The sequence below is a fragment of the Aotus nancymaae genome, unplaced genomic scaffold, assembly GCF_030222135.1.
Source record: "Aotus nancymaae isolate 86718 unplaced genomic scaffold, 86718_ANA_hifiasm-v0.15.2.pri h1tg000064l_1, whole genome shotgun sequence".
Classification (NCBI taxonomy): Eukaryota; Metazoa; Chordata; class Mammalia; order Primates; family Aotidae; genus Aotus; species Aotus nancymaae.
In genome coordinates, this window is record NW_026988479.1 from 10,481,729 (window position 1) to 10,501,097 (window position 19,369).

Genomic DNA, 19,369 nt, shown 5'->3' on the forward strand with positions numbered 1-19,369 from the left:
AGCCTGGCAAAATTTAAAAAGCTTGAAACTATATTGGCAGGGCTGTAGGAAACAGGCTTTCTCTGAAGAGACTTGTAGAAATACAAACTGCTTCAGTTCTATGGAGGGAAATTTAGCAATATTTAATAAAAGTTATCTCTGCCTTTACCCTTAACCAAATAATTATGCTTTTAGAACTTATCCCTAAGCTACATTGCCAATAATACAAAAATTCATATGTACAAGGTTATTCATTGCCTTGTTATTGGTAATTGCAAAATATTGGCAGCTACTTAAATGTACAAGCATAGAAAATTAGTTGAATAAATTATGATATAATATACACAAAGAATATTAGATGCTGTAAAAAAGAATGATGAAGATCTCTATAAACTAATATGAGGTGAATTCAGAAGATATTGTTAAGTGAAAAAAGCAAAGTGCAAATGAGAGTATGCCACATTTTGTGTAAGAAAAAAGGGAAATTAAGAAAACATACATATGCTACATTTTGTGTAAGAAAAAAGGGAAATTGAGAAAACATATGTCTATTTGCTTACAGATACAACTAGAAACACAGGAAGGATAAACTATAAAATGATGACAATAGTTACCTATAAGGAGTGAGGGGCAGAAAGAATAAGGAAAAGAGTGACACTTATCAGTATACTTTTTTGTATACTTTTGACTTTTAGAAGGGTGTTAATGTTCTACATATTCAAAAACTAAAATGACACCTATAAGAACGGGCAATGAGAAAATTCCTAAAACATAAAGCAAATTAAAACCAATGAATCTAATTGTGTTTCAAATGAATATCATAATCCCACTAAAAGGGAGAGAAAGAAATAATTCAAGAAATTTATGACCACAGTATTTGATATTCTCAGTCTATGGTGGGGAAGAGAGACAGGGAGGAATTACAAACACATCCTGAACTATTATTATTTTAGTTTGTTTTTCGTAGTGGCATGGGGAAATCCATTCTAAAATAATTTTTGATGTATTATAGGCTTTAGCAAATGAGTAAATGTGCTGATGTTATCGAGGGCCAAATTTCTCCCTGTGGAAGAAGAGATATAGAACAATGGAATGGAGGAAGACAAGAAAATACCACATAGGGATGTACTGGAATCAGAGGCAAAGATGTGAAGTCATGATTTTTAAAATAAGTATATATAAATATGTATGTGTATATACACACATGTATATACATACATATGCATGTGTGTGTGTGTATATGTGTATACACATGCATATATTTCCTAGCTCTGTCTGCTTAAAGGGCCAAGAATGAAAGACATCCCTGTAGCAATAAGCACATCTACTATTCAGATGATCTGTTCTTGTGTAAATTTTGGTTAATTGTGTTTTTCTAGGAATTCATTCATTTCAACTGAAGTTTCAAATTAAATGACATTAAATTACTAATAATATTACATAATTCTCTTTTTTCACATCCATAGGTCTATTGCTATAGGTCTTTCTTAATTTCTGGTGCTTTTTTGTGTCTTTTCTATTTTTTTTTTTAAACACAACTGAATTTTATTTGAACGATGATGTTGGGCCAGTGAAATAAAATGAAATTGCAAAAAGGCTGTGACTGGGCACGTGGGAGTGTAATTCAGAGTGAGCTGGAACAGATCACAGAGCTGAAGCCTCCCGCCTCTGGCAGGGCTCACTGGAAGGGCAGAGGGCACTCCTTGTTTACATGCAAATGTGAGGGACCTTGGTCTTTCCTGGGCCTGCTGGGTGCAGGCTCAGGGAAGCTGTGGACAGACCTCAGAGGAAAATATTTCCAAAGACTCTCAACCCATCTAAGGGGACTGAAGGTCCACAGTTATTAGAAAAAGGAATTTGTCTTTCATTACTGAAGATGGAGCAATGGAATATGGTTGCAGGGCTGGGCCAGAGCCTGGTTTGTGGATTCGGAGCTTTGGTATGGATTTACGGGACACTACGCGTTCTTTACAGTGGTGTCCAGTTCCAAGCCTCATGGCTAAAAGCCATGTGCACAGATATATCTCTTGGTTTTTCAATGAAATTATCTAGGAAGATTGAGCCACAGCCATAAAGGGGACCAAGTATCTGCAGTTTGGGGCTGGGAGACTGGCCGCCAGTGACAGCTGTGATCCCAGTGGCACCATGTCTGAATGCCTTTCTCACCATGGCTTTATTGGAGTATCCGCCACCCTGGAATTCAAGAACTGCGTAGGAATCGGTTGGGTAGTTCTGGGTGTGCTTGGCGACAGACCATTTCTCAGGCTGAGCCTCCACCTGTTGGTTTTCCTCTTCATTTTTGCTGGGCGTTGCGCTCGGCAGAGGGAGGATATGCTGGTTGGTGAACTGGCCACAGCAACACCTGTTAGGGTCTTTTGGGCTAGGAATTACAAAGATGCATTCCCGTTTGCAAAAGGTTTTCTCTATCCAACATTTCTGACCCCTGGGAGAGCGGACACAGGATGGATAAGCTGTGTTGGAGGAGCGTCTTTTCTATTTTTTTAATCAGTTTTGCTATGGTTTATCCACTTTATGAGCCTATTCAAAGAACCAACTTTGTTGATCATCTTTATTGTGCTTGTTCCTTAATTCATCAATTTCTATTATTTTATTTATTATTTATTACTTATTTCTTTCTACTGGGGGTTTAATTTTTAAATGTTTATTGAAATATAATAAACATGCAAAAAAGTACACAAATTCTAAGCGTGTGTAGTTTTTCACAAGGTGAATATACCTGTGTAAATAGCACCTAGATCAAGAGACAGAATATTATCAGCATCCTAGAATCTCCTCCTCTGTACCCTCTTTCGGTTTCCAGCCTCCAAAGTAGATGTTATCCTGATGTTTAACACCATGAATAAGTTTTGCCTGTTTTGAACTTTCCATAAATGGAGTCATACAATATATATTCTTGTATGTCTGGCTTCTTTTGCTTGACCTGTTATCTTTGAGATTCATTCATGTTGTTCTATGGAGCAGTAATTCACTCTTTTTTTGTTGTTGTTGTTGTTGTTAAATAATGTTCTATTGTTCTAGTGTCTCTCTTTATTTGCAGTGAGGTCCAGTTTATCAGTTTTTCCTTTTATGGATCATTCTTTCCATCATAATAAGAATTATTTGCCTAGCCCTAGATTCCAAAGATTTTTCTCCTTTTTTTTATTTCTATTCTTTCTTTCCTTTCTTTCTTTCTTCTCTCTCTTTGTTTCTTTCTCTCCTTCCTCCCTCCCTCCCCCCCTTCTTTCTTTCTTTCTTTTTTCTTTTCAACAGTGTCTCTGTTTGTAGCCCAGGCTGGAGTGCAGTGGCACAATCTACTCACTGCAACCTCCGCCTCCCGGGTTCAAGTGATTCTCATGCCTCAACCTCCTGTGTCGTGAGGGCTACAGGTGTGTGCCACCACATCCAGCTAGTTAGAGACATGGGTTTCCCCATGTTGGCCAGGCTGGTCTCGAACTCCTGGCCTCAAGTGATACACCCTCCTCGGCCTCCTAAAGTGCTGGGATGCTGGGATTACAGGAGTAAGCCACGGCGCTCAGACATATATTTTACATTTAAGTCCAGAATCCATTTTAAATTAATTTCTGTATAAAGTGTGAGGCTTAGATTAAGATTTTTTTCTTTCCTCTTCTATATGCCAGTGTCAGTCCATGTCTTCATTACTGGAACTATATATTAAGCCTTAATACCTGGAGAGTGGTTACTTCTGCTTTGTTCTTTTTTGTCAAGATTGTCATAGCTATTTTAGAACCTATACCTTTCTATATAAATTTTAGAATAAGATTGTCTATATATACAGAAAACCCTTTCAATTTTGATAGAAATTGCATTAAACCTATAGATCAGTTTTGGAAAAATGGACATCTTTACTATAATAGTATATACTATAATGGTATATATTATATATACTATATACTTATAGTATATATACTACATATTATATGTATACTATATATATTATATATAATATGTAGTATATAAAAACTATAGTACATATAATATTAAAAAATAAAAACATTTTAAAAAAGAAATCAGAAAAATTTATCTTTTACACTTAAATTTGCAATCCATCTGGAATGCGAAAATACAATAAAGATAATTTTTTTCTAATTTTTCCAGCACCAGTTAATGAATAATTACACTTTCCACACTGCACCATAGCATCATCAATCAAGTGATTGATTGTGGATTTGTTTCTAGGCTCTCTACTTGTCTTAGTTTGCTTGAACCACCAAAACAAAACATAAACTAGGTGGCTTAAACAACAGAAATTTATTTCTCACACTTCCGGAGGCTGAGAAATACAAGATCAAGATGTCAGCGTATTCAGTTACTGATGAGGGCTCTTTTTCTGGCTTGAAGAAAAATTGTTCAGATACTCCCTTATCCTTTTAATACAGCATTTGTAGTGACGTCTTCCTTGTCGTTACGGGTACTGATAACCTGGGATTTCTCTCTTTTGTTTCAACTGGTATTTCTAAGGGTTTATCAGTTTTTCAAAGAACCTACTTTTGGCTTTATTTAATTTCTCTATTAAAGTTTTCTATTTAATTAAATTTCAGCTCCTCTTTCCTTCCTTCTACTTTCATTGGCTTTAACACACTGTTCTTTTTACATCTTTTTGAGACAGAAGCTTAGGTAATTGATTTTTTTTAAAATTTTCTAACATACATAGTTAGAATTATAAATTTTTCTCTGATTTAGTTGTATTCTACAAGTTTTGATATATAGCTTCTTCATTATATTAAGTTCATAATATTTTCTCATTCACCTGTAGTTTCTTCTTTAAACTACAGATTATTTTTGAAGTACATGTTTGATTTTTTAGACACTTGTGGATTTTGCTATTTACTTCTTAATTCAGTTGTACTCAGAGACTATACTATGGATGACTGTAAACATTGGAATATTATTGAGCCTCTTTTTGGTTCCACTCATGGACCTATTTTGTCAAAAATTTGATGTGCACTTGAAAATAATGTAAATTCTATCGTTGTTTGGTGCAATGTCAATTAGCTCTAGTTTTTTAAATTGTGTTTTTCAAACTTTGAATGTTTTTTTTTCAAAGTTTTTATTATTGTGAATAAAAGTGAGATAACATTCTTGTACCAGCTGATTTGCGTACATTTGTTTTTTATATCTCTTGTATAAATGGCTGAATTGGAATTGCTGGATCAAAGTATAAGTGCATATTTAACTTAATAAGAAATTACCAAAGGCACACGGAATGGAATAATGGACATTGAAGACTCAGAAGCAGAGAGGTTGGGTGGGGGGTGAGAGATGAAAACTACTTGTTAGGTACAATGTACACTACTCAGGTGAAGGGTGCACTAAAATCCCAGACTTCACCATGGTACAATTCATCTATGTAACCAAAAACCATTTGTATCCTTAAGGCTATTTAAATAAAAAATTAAAATTAAAATTAAAAATTAATTAAAAAGAAAAATTGCAGACCGGGTTTTGTGGCTCACGTCTGTAATCTCAGGACTTTGGGAAACTGAGGTGGGCGGATCATGAGGTCAGGTGTTCAAAGACAGCCTGGTCAATATGGTGAAACCCCGTCTCTACTAAAAATACAAAAATTAGCTGAGTGCGGTGGTGCGCACCTGTAGTACCAGCTACTCTGGAGGCTGAGGTGGAAGAATCGCTTGAACCTGGGAGGTGGAGGTTGCAGTGAGCTAAGATCGCACCACTGCACTCCAGCCTGGGCGACAGAGCAAGACTCCATCTCAATAACAACAACAACAACAACTACAACAACATTTTTTTTTCATGGGCTTATTGGCTAATTGAGTATTGCCCTTTGTGAAGTGTCTGTCAGGTCTTTTGCTCATTTTTATGACTTTTTTGTCACTTCTATTATTTAGTTATAGGAGTTTTTATGTATTTGGTATACAAGTGCTTTCTCTGTTATGTATCTTGCAAATAATTTCTTCCAATCTGTAGTTTGCCTATTTATTTTCTTTATGGTGTCTTTTAATAAACATAATATTTTAGTATTGATAAATTCAATTTTCATCAATAAATTTCTTTCTTATTATATCTTTCTGGCTTTATCCAAGAAATCTTCACCTAGCCCCAGGTGATAGGTATTTATACATATTTACACTTTTAGCTTTTACAGTTTGGTCTATGATTCATCTTAAATTAAATTTTGTATAAAGTGTGAGGTTAGGAGGTCAAGCTTCATTTTATTCCATATGGATATACAGTTGCTTCAGCGCCATTTGATAGAATGGCTTTTCTTTTCCAGTTGACTTGATGTGACACCTTTATTGAAAACAAATTAACTATATATGCCATTCTATTTCTAGGCTCTCTATTCAGTTCCATTGCTCTATTTGTCTATCCTTGTACTAACACTAAACTTTGTTGATTAACTTTATACTAAATCTTGAAGTTAAATGATATCTGTCCTTCAGTTTTGTCCATCTTTTCTGGATTATTTGGTTATTTTAGGTCCTTTGCATTTCATATACATTTAAAAGTCAGTCATTAATTCTTATTTTTAAAAACAGCTCAGTATTATGACTAAGACAGTGTTGAAAATATAATTTAAGGGAGAGATCCAAGATGGCTGATGATTAGCAGCTCGGGCACGTACCTCCCAGTGAAAGCGCAAAGAACGAGAGGACGCCACACTTTCAGACGAATATTAGTTGCTCACGGACCAGGAGATTCCCAGTGGAGGAGCTCCACGGGTCGCCAGGGTGACTCTTGTGGCCGGCGTGGCGGTTTTGCTGGTGCCTTAGCACGCCAGTTCTTGGTGCAGAGTCCGGAGATTCCTGGGCAGAAAAGCACCATCAATCTTAACACCGCTGTTTTGGCCGGCTCAGTGGATTGCTCAGATTTCGGCGCAGGGAATCAACAAGTTGGACGTCAGAGACCCAGTTAGATAGTCGGTAATTATAAAGACGACAGACGGACAAATATATAATGAAGGGAAGAAACCAGCGTAAAAAGGTAGAGAATACTCAAAATCAGAATGCCTCTCTCTCTACAGGGGATTGCAATTCCTCATCAGTAACAGAACAAGGCTTAATAGATTACACGTGTGTTCCAATAACAGAAGCAGGTTTCAAAACGTGGGTGATAAGAAACTTCTGTGAATTAAAAGAACTTGTTCTAACCCAATGCAAAGAAACTAAGAACCTTGAAAAAAGGTTTGACGAAATGTTAACGAGAATGGACAATTTAGAGAAGAATATAAGTGAATTGATGGAGCTAAAAAACACAACACGAGAACTTCGCGAAGCATGCACAAGTTTAAACAGTCGAATTGATCAAGCAGAAGGAAGGATATCAGAAGTCGAGGACCAACTCAGTGAAATGAAACAAGAAGACAAGAATGCGGAAAAAAGGATGAAAAGGAATGAGCAAAGTCTCCAGGAAATATGGGACTATGTGAAAAGACCTAATTTACGTTTGATAGGTGTACCTGAATGTGATGAAGAGAATGAATCCAAGTTGGAAAATACTCTTCAGGATATCATTCAGGAAAATTTTCCCAACCTGGCAAGGCAGGGTAATATTCAACTCCAGGTAATACAGAGAACACCACAAAGATATTCTTCAAGAAGACCAACCCCAAGGCACATAATCGCCAGATTTATTAGGGTTGAAATGAAGGAGAAAATACTAAGGGCAGCCAGAGACAAAGGTCAGGTTACCCATAAAGGGAAACCTATCAGACACAGCAGATCTCTCAGCAGAAACCCTACAAGCCAGAAAAGAGTGGGGACCAATATTTAACATCCTTAAAGAAAAGAATTTTCAACCCAGAATTTCCTATCCAGCCAAACTAAGCTTTATGAGCGAAGGAAAAATTAAATCTTTTGCCAACAAACAAGTACTTAGAGAGTTCACCACCACCAGGCCTGCTTTGCAAGAGCTTCTGAAAGAAGCACTATACATATAAAGGAACAACCAATATCAGCCTTTCCAAAAATATATCAAAAAGCAAAGAACTTTAACACAATAAAAAATTTACATCAACTAATGGGCAAAATAGCCAGCTAGCATCAAACGCTGGTATTAAACATATATATTTTTTAATTGGATAAAAAGCCAAAACCCATCGGTATGCTGCATCCGGGCCCATCTTACATGCAACAATACACAAAGACTCAGAGAGAAGGAGGAAGATTTACCAACCAAACAGAGAGTAAAAATAAACTAATAAACAAAAAGCAGGAGATGCAATTCTCACCTCCGATAAAGTAGACTTTAAAGCAACAAAGATCAAAAGAGGCGAGGAATGACATTACATAATGGCAGAAGGATCAATGCAACAAGAAGAGCTAACGATTCTATAGATCAACGAGATAGAAAATTAACAAGGATATTGAGAACTTGAACTCAGACCCAGAACAAGTAAACTTAATAAACATTTATAGAACTCTCCACTTCAAATACACAAAACATACATTACCACCTCACACCTATTCCAAAGGTGACTATATAATTGGAAGTAAATCACTCCTCAGTAATCGCAGAGCATTTCATAGGTTTAAATTAAATATTGGTTGGCTGTTTGTTATCTTCTTCCCTTATTCCTTCCTGACTACATCATGAAGTATAATTATCAGTATAAAAGAGGTTTTCAATACCCATTACTAAATTGCATTCTAGCCTGGGCAAGAAAGCAATACTCCCATTCTCTCTCCCTCTTTCTTTTCCTTCTCCCTCCTCCCCATTCTCTCTCTCTCTTTCTCTTCCTTTTTCCTCCTTCCTATTCTCTCTCTCTCTTTAAAAAAAAAAAAAAAAAAGAAAATATAATTTAAGGAAACTTAATAACTTAAAAAAATTGAATTGACCAATCCATAAACATGGAATATCCACCTACCATATTATTTAGGTCTTTTATTTCTTGGCGCAGTGTTTCGTGGTTTTTCAGAGTAAAGGTTTTGCATGTCTTTTGTTAAGTGCATTTCTATGCATTTTAAGTTTTTGATACTATTTTAATGCAATTGATTTTCATTTTTGTAATTATTTGTTGCTAATATAAATACAATTGAGTATTATATATAAACTTTTATACTAAAACTTTGCTAAACTTATTTATCATATTTAGGGGTTTTATTGTTGGTGTTCATTTCTTTGTTTTTTTTCTAGGTTAAAAAACATTGTCTGAGAATAGAAGCAGGTTTACTTCTTTCTTTCTAGTGTGAATGCAATTTATTTATTTTTCTTATCTTATTTCACTAACTAGGTCCTCTAGTATAATACTGAATAAAACTGGTGATAGAAGCCAGTTTTACCTTTTCATAATAGAGGAAAAATGTTTAGTATGATGTTAGCTGTAGATTTCTTGTAGATGTCCTTTTACAAATGAAAGAAATTCCAGTATCTTTCAATTTTTCTGAGAATTTTCATAATGGCATTGAAATCTGTCATATGCTTTTTCTGCAGTTCTAGCATCATATAATTTTACTCCTTTATTCTGTTAGTATGGTGGAATTTATTAGCTGATTGTGAAATGTGAAATCAGTCTTATATTCCTGGAAGAAACCTTAGTTTGTCATGATATACTACCCATTTTATATGTTGCTCAGTTTGATTTACAAGTATCATGTTGGGTTTTTTTCCATATCAATATTATGAGAGATGTTGGTTTATAATTGTATTTTATTTTTTGATAATATTTTGGTGTGGTTTTGTTATCAAAATTATTCTGGTCTTAGGCGTTGGAAAGTGTTTCTCCTTTCTCTATTTTCTGAAGGGGTTTATGTAGAATTTGCATTAAGTCTTCTTAAGTGTTTGACAGAATTCACCAGTGAAATCATCTCATTCTAGAGAGAAATCATCTCATTCTAGAGAGATGTGTGTGTTTGTGGAAGGGTTTGATAAGAAATTCAATTTCTTTGACAGATTTAGCGTAGTAAGATTATAAATTTTGTCTTGTGTCAGTTTCTTAAATCATTTTTTAAACTGTAGAAAAATATGTATAACATAAAATTTACCATTTTAATAATTTTAAGTGAACATTTTAGTGGCCTAAGTACATTTACATTGTTGTGCAACCATAGCTATCATCTTATTGCTAGAACTTTTTCATCTTCCCAGACTGAAACCCTACCCATTAAACAATAACTCCCCACTCTCTTCTCCCCTCCGCCCTTAGCAACTACATTCTATTTTTTGTCTCTATGAAAGTTTGGGTACAGGGTGTTTTTTTTTTTTTTTTTTTGAGACGGAGTTTTGCTCTTGTTACCCAGGCTGGAGTGCAATGGCACGATCTCGGCTCACCGCGGGTACAGGGTGTTTTAAAAAATATATTAATCTCATCTAAGTTATCAGATTTGTTTGCATAAAGGTATTCATACTATTCTCTTTTTTCCCTTTTGAGTGACTGTAAGAACTATAGTAATATTCCCCTCTTTCATTACTGGTATTGGTAATTGTGCTTTCTCTTCTTGTTTCTTTATTTGTCTTGCTAAAGATTTATCAATTGTATAGATTTTTTTTCCAAAGATACTACTTTTGGCTTTGTTAATTTTCTCCACTCATTGTTTTCTATTCCACTGATCTTTTGTTCTTATCTTTATCATCTCCTGTCTACATACTTTGGGTTTTATTTGCTTGTCTTTTTTTCTAAGCTTTCTAAGGCAGAGACTTAGATCACTTATTTTAAGTTCTTTTTCCTTTTTTTAATACAAGCAATAAAAGTGTCCTCTCCTTCTGGGAATTCAATTGCATGTCACAGGTGTGTTAAACCAGTAAACCACTTGATATTTGGCCACAATGTCTCTGAATTTCTGTTCATTTTCTTCATTCTTTCACTTCTCTTTTCTTCAGGTTGGATAACTTCTCTTGCAGTGTCTTTGGCTCTCATTTCCATCATTTTCAATCTGCTGTCAAGCTCATCCAGTGAATTTTTTTTTCATTTTAGTTATTGTACTATCCAGATCCAAAATATTCATTTGGCTTAAAACAATATTTTCCTCTATTGAGATTCTCCATTAATGTGTCCATCATCTCCTTTAAGTACTTAAATTATTTATGATGGTTATTTAAATGCTTTATTATTTGCAACATCTGAGTTTCCATAAACTGATATTCTTCTTCAATGTAGGTCATATTTTTATGTTTCTTCATGAGTCTGTTTATTTTTAATTGAATAGTGGACAACATGAGTAGTATTTTGTAGAACTGAGTTCTGTTACGTTCCTCTGAAGAATAATCTTTATTCTAGTAAACAGTTAACTTTGAGTCCATTAAATAAACTTTTCAAAACTGTTTCTCTTTTATGCTGGACAGCAACTGTAATCTCTGTTTACTTCTTTCACAATTCCGGCTGTTGCTTTTTTTCTTTGAGTCTTCTAGTGATTCCCTGTCCATGTATAGATATCCAGTCAACCAGGACTTTATTTGATTTAGGGCTAATTTTATGTGCAGTCTTTGGGGCCCACTGTCCTCTGTGTATTCTTATTTTAAAGATTCTCCTCCTAATTTTCTGGGTATTTTGACAGAACTCTGTGTAGGATGACTAACTGATCTGGTTTGTGTGGGGTTGTACCTGTTTTAGCTTTGATAGTCCTGGGCAAACAGAGAAGATTGTTCACTCTCGTTCTCTAACAACACAAGCCAGTAAGATTGTGGCTTTCTGCCATGTGCACCACTTATAGCTCAGTAAATTTACTATTCATCTGTTACAGTTCATTTTTCAAGGGGGGGCTTACATCTAATTTCTGTGCGGTTTATTCAATTTTCAATATCCTCAAATAATTATATTTTAAAATCTGTCTGAATTTAAAAGATTGTTATCTGCAGAATGGTTAGTCTGACCAGAAGCTAGAACTCCTCATATTTATTTTTCAAGAATATTTTCACTGAATGTAGTATTCTTGGTTGACAATTATTTTCTTTTGAAACTTCATTTTTTTTTAGATGGGGTCTTGCTATATTGACCAGGCTGGCCTTGAACTTCTGGGCTCAAGGCATGGTTCTGCCTCAACCTCCCAAGCAGCTGAAGCTACAGGCACATGCCACCATGTCTAGCTTCTTTTAGCACATCAAGTAAGAATTATTTCATTGTCTTTGGGTTTTCATTTCTGGTAATAATTTCTCTCTCCCTCTTACTGAGATTTTTTGAGGATGGTGTGTCTATTTTCTCTATCTACTTTCATGATTTCTCTTGGTCTTTGTTTTCAATGCTTTGTGGTAACGTGCCTAGGTGCGGTTCTCTTTGTATTTATCTTGTTGGAGTTTTATTAGGTTTCTTGGTCTGTGGTTTGATGCCCTTTGTAAGGTTTGTAAAATAATTAGCCATATTTTTTTCTAATAGTGCTTCTGCCTCATTCTTTTTCTCCTCTTTTGCTAATTTCAGTTACACAAGTTAAGCTTTTGGGCTGTATTCTTTAGGTTTCTTACATTTGGTCCTGGTTCCCCATCCCCCCACCCACATTCTTTTTCTCTCCGTGATTCAGCTTGGATTTTTCTCTTAATCTGTCTTCAAGTTTATTGATTCTGTCTTCTGCTTGGTTTCTTTGGGTTCTTTTAGAAGTAGACCCTGATATTGAATTTGAGAACAAATTGTTCATGTAAAATATGATCCCAGAAAACATTGGTAATGGAATGGGGAAGTGAGACAGGAGAGCAAATACAGTCAACTAAGGGTTCATTATCCAGCAAGTTCTCACTGTGAGTAACTGGAGCTTTCTTTTGCTTGGGAATGTTGAGCATCCATGTAGAATACATGCTAAGAGTTTGCCCATCTGACAGATGAAGGAGTGGAGATATTTACTAATTAGCTCTCATTAGTCATTCATTGAAGGCCGCTCCCAGGAGACACTGATTCTCTGGTTCTTATGTGTGCATGCATAGAGTGGGCTTCAGCATCTCGAATAAAGCCATCAAACTGTTGGAAGTTAGGTCACTGTGTGCTACAGTGATATGGCCCAAAGAAATCTGATCAGGTCATTAACGGCATTTATTACAATTTACACATTATAACACTCAGTTATACCTATGGCACAAATTAAGTTCAATGCACTTTACCTTTGGTTTGTCCCTGTTCTAGGTTGTGGCTCTCCAGAATTGAGAGGCTGTGTTTTTTTTTTTCTCAGCCTCTAAAGACATGGGAACTTTTCACTCTGCTTTTCAGAGGTTTTTGGCTTAAACTTTTAGCCTCCCACCTTGAGTACTTTCAGAATTTTGCAGTCATTCTGAAAGGGAAAACTATGTATTTGAGGCTCTCCAACTACCTCAGGCTGGCTTCTCAGTCCTATGGCAGTAGCCTTCTGCTAGGCACCAAAACTGGATTCTTGACCTCCAGGTATGCCCAGCTGTTAGCGAAGGGAGTGGGAGATTGTCAGTGTCAATTATTATCATTCCTAGGGCTCTCATTGCTCACTCCCCAAGCAGATTTTTATCTACCAAGCATATTAAGACTTTAGAAAATTCTCAGCTTTCCAAGAATTTGGATTAATTATTTAGCCTCCTGACATGTGAAGTTTGAGATTTCAGCTAAGGTCTTGAAAAGGAAACCTGCCATGTGTCTGAAGCTCCTCAAGTCTCCAATTGTATGAGTCTAGTCTCATGTGACTTCCTAAAACTCTGCCCTAAGAGACCCCTGTACAGGTCCCACCCCAGATTCTCAATCTGTGGCCTGTGCCCAGGATCTACGAATACCCCAAGGATAGATATATTCCGCTTGGCCCTGAAAGGTTCTCCTTTCAATGGAATTTTACTTCCTTATTCCATAATCTCTGTAATTCTGATGCTTTTGAATATGTAATTTTTATAAGATCTCTGATTTTTCTAGGTCATTTTAGCAGGAGCATTGCCTTTCCACTATCTACTTCATCTATTTAAAAAGCGGAACTCTTTGAGTTTGATTTGCTGTTATAATTTTAGCTGCCTAGGGATAGACGCTCATTCCTCTTTTCCCTTATATGAATACCAGGGTATACATTTCTCTCTAAGTCTGGGTTTACTGTATGGTTTTCATCTGTTGTATTTTCACTGTTATTCAGTTAGTTTCTCCTTTCCACTGTGATTTCTCCTTTGACCCATGATTTACTTAGACATATATTGCTTAATTTCCAAATATTTGAGGATTTTTCTAGTAATTTTCTTGTTATTTATTTCTAGTTTAATGCTACTGTGGGTAGAGAATATCTTCTGTGTGATTTCAGTTCTTTGAAATCTGTTGAAATTTACTTTGTGGCTCAATGTATGTACAATTTTGGCAAATTCTCATGTGCAGTTGAAAAGAATGTATATTCTTTCACTGCTGGGAGGTCATACTCTACGTATGTTAATTAGATCAACTTTTAATCATATTGTTCTTTGCTTATTATTTTCTGCTTGTTTTATCAGTTACTAAGATAAATGTATTTAAATTGCCCATTTAGTTGTAGATTTGTCTTTTTCCTTTTAGTTTTGTGAATTTTGCTCTTTATATTTTGAACCTATGAAATGAATACAAATTGGGAATTGCTGTATATTTGTGGTAGATTGATCTTTTAAACATACATTACCCCTTTTTCCCTCTAGTAATGCTTTTGTTTTAAAGTCCCCTTAGCTACATCAACCTTTTAAAAATTAATGTTTGAATTAAATGTTTTTTCACCGTATTATTTTAAAGTAATTCTGTATCCTTATATTTAAGCACGTATTTAAAGCAGCTTTTGGTTGTCACTGCTATTGCATCTAAATCTAATCTAATTACACTTCTATTTAGAGCACTTTCTTCATTTATGTTTAATTTTATGATGTATTTGGGTTTCAGCATTATAACTTACTGTTTATTTTACTTGTTTCACCTCTTTTATGCTCCATTTCCTTTCTTACTCCCTTTTGTATTATTTTTACTTTTCTAGCTTTCTTCTTTGTTCATTGTTAGTTACATTCTATTGGTGATTAACCTAGAGATTACAGTATGCATTCTTGATTTATTAAAATCTAGTATAAATGACTATTTTTATAATTATCCAGACAATGCAAGGATATTAGAACATCCTAGCTCCATTTAGTCCCTTTTTGTGCTATTATTGTTGCATATTTTAATTATGTTTATAACTATGTATGCTTATATTATTAAGATTTAATATGTAAAGAATGTAATTATTTATTTATAATTAAATCACATAATAACAGACAATATATTTATTAACATTTGATAAATATATTGTCTGTTATTATGTGATTTAATTATAAATAATATCATACATCATGTATATAACCCCCCAAGACATTATTATTGATGTTTTCAACAGTGAAAATTCACTTGGATTTACCTGTTTATCTTGTTTTTAAATGACAGTTTTATTTTAAATAGTTTTAAATTTATAGAAAAGTTGAAAAGGTAGTATAGAAAGTTCCACGTATATTGGACCCAATTTCCCCCATTGTTAAACATTTACATTATTATGGTACATTTGTAACAACTACGAAAACAGCACTGGTGCATAACTTTTAACTAATCTCCACACTTCCTTTGGATTTCATTAGTTTTCCCTAACGCTCTTTTTCTGCAACATCATATTCAGCTTTCATGTCTCCTTAGCCTTCCTTGGGCTGTGACAGTCCCAGACTTCCTTTGTTTCTCCAGATTCTCAGACCTTGAGAGTTTTGAGGAGTACTGGTGTTTTGTAGAATGTCCCTCAATTTTAGCTTATCTGATGTTTTTCTCATGGTTGGGGGAGGAAGACCAGAGGTGAGATGCCAGTCTTATCACATCATATCAAGGGTACATGCCATCAACATGACTCATCATTGATTATCCCTGGGCTGAGGGAGTGCTGGCCAACTTTCTCCTCCATAAAGTAAATTTTTTTCCCCTCTTCGTACTCTATTTCTAGGAAGCAATTCACTGAGCATGGCTTATTTGAAAGTGGTGAGGAGAGTGAAGTCCACCTCCTGAGCAGGGACTAACCACATTAATTATCTGGAATTCCTTGATTTATTTATTCAATAATTGGTATCAGTATTGCTTCATGGATATGTATTTTACACTTGGGGTTATAATCCAGTATTGTAATTTCACGTTGCTGAAATTGTTCAGATTTAGCTCTTGAGAACTCTTTCAGGATGGCTCTTGAGTCATGTCCCTGTGGTTTTACTTCTTTTGAGCACTTCCTTATATTCTGGTACTACAAGATGAGCTTCAGGCCCAGCCCTAGAATCAGCCATTTCTCCAAAGATCCCTGGGTGCTTTTAGCAGAAACCAAGATTAGGGCACTGGGTCTCCTCACTGTTGCTAGAACACCATAGCTCCTAGGCCCTCTCAGTAGACAGAGTTAGGAAATATATGTACATATGTATAATAACCCACATATATATTTATATACATACATGTCTGTAATTATTTCTATGTCTCTCCATCTGTATCTATTTTGAGCTACTCATGAGTTAGTACTGCTGTCTGCACTAATCTAAAACCACATGCTTTTTTCTAGCCTTCCCCACTTTCCTTTCTACACCCTCTAGCTCTAACAGTGAGAAGCCTGGCTCTGACCACCTCTCTCTCTTTCATTTACTCATTTGTTCAGTCCTATCACACATGTGCAGCAGGTTCAGAATTGTTAACTTATACCCCTGTGAGGAACAGCTTCACTAAGTAAAGTTCCTTATTTCTGTGCAGTTCCTTTTGTCATTAGTCTCGCAATCAAAGCACCATTTTGGTATTTCTTCATCATAAATATTTTGCATTAATTTTGATTTTTTAAATATTGCAATTGTAGATTATTTATCACAAGCATGAAGACTTTTTTGAGCCCCCTTAATTTTGCACCCAGTGGGAGTCCCTCACTGGACTTTATCTTAGTCTTGCCTTTCCAGGGGCAGATCTCCATAATTCAATCAGAGATTGAAATGATTTAATATTGGAAGCTGGATTTGGCTAGTGCTGCTCTAGTTCTGGTCTACTCATTGTGGACCAGATACCGCTTACATTCTTTTTCAGATCCTATGAGTTTCACCTGTCTTTAGGGCTATTGGTTACCTGTTCAGCCCTGGCCAACACAAGGGTTACTGACTCTGAAAAAGGCATTCAAGACACATGAGTCTGCTGTGAAGTGTCTCTGGCTTCCCCTACAGCTTCTACACACAGATATAAAGGGTGTGGAATACAGCTGTCTTGAGGCTGCAAAAGGGATTGGTGTATAATCTTGAAATGTAGGAGTTAACCCTCTATGGAGTGAACTTTTACCTTAGGGGACAAGAAATGCAAGGCACTGGAAGGAAAATTTTCAACCCACATGCCCTTGGAAGGACTGTTCAAAGACACATAGCATTTCCTGTGAAACATTGCAGTCAGCTGTGCTTGTTGCAAAGCTCAGTGATCCACTTCCTTATATGTGCTCACATTTCTCTGCTTCACTCACCTTTTTTCCTCACTCCAGCTTCCCTGCAATTATACTTCCTAGGAAGCATGCAAGCTTTTGCTTTGGGCTCTGTATTCTAGGAAACCTGGGCCAAAATTCTCTTATTTCTATGATGTACGTATTTGAGATCCCAGCTGAAAACCTGAGCTGCTTATCATAGCCTCTCCTGATTGGCACATCTTGAACTCTAATTTTTGTACCTGCACCCTGATGAGAGATGGTCAAAAGTTCTTCTCAGCTTCTCAGCTGCACCTTTCTGATCAGCTTTTCGATCAAAAAGTTCAAATTGGCAAATATCCCAAGGAGAAGGGCTGCTAAAAACTGGGCTTCCTTGACTGGGTGTGATTGCTTATGCCTGTAATCCCAGCACTTTGAAAGACCGAGGTGGGCAGATCACCTGAGTTCAGAGTTTGAGACCAGCCTGGCCAACATTGTGAAACCCTGCCTCTACTAAAGACACAAAAATTAGCTGGGCATGGTGGCGGGCCCCTGTAATCCCAGCTACTTGGAAGGCTGAGGCGGGAGAATCGCTTGAATCCAGGAGGGAGAGCTTGCAGTGAACCGAGATGGTGCCATTGCACTCCAGCCTGGGCAAAAAGAGCGAAACTCTGTCAAAAAAAAAAAAAAAAAAAAAAAAAGAAGAAAGAAAGAAAAAAGAAAAGAAAAAGATAAAAGAAAGAAAGGAAGGAAGAAAGAAAATTGGGCTCCCTCCTTCTCCTCTAGATCTTGCTTCTCCAGGTCTGTCATTGCTCTTCAATGCCATCACACAGATTAAATGAAATATTTTAGTCCTTTTCTGGTTATTTTCAGCCAGAGGCTTGGTCTGGAAAAAAGCTAGCTCCCCATTCTAGGAAGCAGAAGTCGCAACGTATGGTTTTAACCGGAAACCGCAGGGTAATGCTGGAGAAACTGCTGTTTTCTTGTAGACTCTTACAGGCCCCAGGCCCAACAGAGAACAAAAGGGGCCTGTTCCCTTGTGTGCCTATCTTCTTCTTTCTGTTTTTTTTCCCTCAGTGTCTTCATTTTCTAACAGCTCTGCATGTTTGGATGTTTTGGTAGAAGGTAGCTTGAGTACATATTTTTCCTTGCCTTATGCAATCAGGTATTTCAGCTGGAGAATTTTTATACATGCAGGAAAAATACAGGCAGAGTTTAGTTGTGAGGACAATTGCAAAGAAGATGGTAGCGGTGGGGTAAATGTGAAAGGAGATTCCTGTGCTTTCTCCCATCCTATTGCCCAGGAACCTGCCCACAATTTTGGTGTCTGCCTCTGGTCCCTTTCTATAAATGTTGACTCCATTGCTCACTGTCATAAGGATTCTTCTATTGTGCATCAGCTATTACATAGTATCGCCCTCTGGTGGTACAGAACTGTTAGCCCCTGTATTAAAGGGGTCCAGAACGTTGCTGTTACAGGCTCTTTGTCAACAAGGAAGGAGACAGAACAATAGTTTTTTAAAAACATGACCGCCAAATCTCACATTTTATAAGAATGAGTCTTTCTCCATTGATTTGCTTCCCTGATAACCTGGGAAACAGGTGAATTGCCCTTGTTAAAACTGTTTCTGATTTATGAGTCGATAGGTAACAGGCAAGAGGCCACTGTAGCTTCTTAGATTTTTAAAAATACTTTGGAGCTGACTTTAGGTTGAGAAAATGATTTGCCTAATTTTAAAATGGCTCTTGTATTATTCAGAGTAAGCTAACTGCTGCCAAAAATAAGCTATACACTTCAATGCTTTGCATAATAAAGTTTATGTCTTGCTCATGCACTGACCCATCATAAGTCCTCCTGGTCAGGTAACTCTCCTATGTGGCTCTCCTCCAGGTGATGTCACAGGGACACAATCTCCTCCCATCTAATGGCACCACTCTCCTTAGGGCCTCAGAAAATTTTCTATTTACTCAGTAGATTGAAAAAGGCAATCAAGGGGTGTACAAGGGAGTGTTTATGGGCCAGACTCGGAATGTGCATCCATCACCTTAGGCATTCTATTGGCCAGAATTCAGTCTTTTTTTTTTTTTAGACAAAGTCTCTGTCACCAGACTGGAGTGCA

The 19,369-nt window shown here is 36.2% G+C and overlaps 1 pseudogene; it reads right to left on the reverse strand.

Moving 5' to 3' along the window:
- Nucleotides 1–1,947: 1,947 nt before the first annotated feature.
- Nucleotides 1,948–19,369, reverse strand: part of LOC105715659 (uncharacterized) — a 35,993-nt pseudogene continuing 18,571 nt past the window's right edge.